Below are 597 nucleotides of genomic sequence, written 5' to 3' on the forward strand. Positions count from 1 at the left end.
AGAAATTGCTTTTTAAAGGTCTTTTTAGCAGTTTCCTCTCAGTCCTGTCAAATCTAAGATACACAGTACAAGTCTTTCACACTCTAAGAATCAAAGGCAAGTGCAGAAAAAATCTTTTCACTACAGACTGCTTCCTTCACATGTTTTTTAAGAGGTTTTTTCTATAAGTATAATCCATGAAATATTCCAGATCATTTGCTTGATAATGCACAGGACAGTAAAGTACTGTGCACAGCAGGTTTTTGTCTGCATTCTCCACCAGACTTGGTCCTTGGAAGGTGTTAACACAGGCCAAGGAAAAACACACCTACCAGTTCAGATTAACTCTCTGTGCCTCTAACAACTTCCTTCACCATTCGAGCATGAAGTAAACCCCAGTAATTAATTAGCTGAATGGGCACACTGTTAATCACAGTCTTTGCACAGTTGCACTAGAACCTGGCTGCAGGTGCCACATCCACACCCACACTCATGGTCTGAAAGTCACTCATCTGCTGGCTTACATTTTTGACCCAAAATGCAGCAGATGTAACTTCATGGCATCAAGAGTTTTCCAAGCATGCAAGAACATTCCCAATACTTACTCAAGCACACACA

Source organism: Parus major, chromosome 1, assembly GCF_001522545.3.
Source record: "Parus major isolate Abel chromosome 1, Parus_major1.1, whole genome shotgun sequence".
In the NCBI taxonomy this organism is placed as follows: domain Eukaryota; kingdom Metazoa; phylum Chordata; class Aves; order Passeriformes; family Paridae; genus Parus; species Parus major.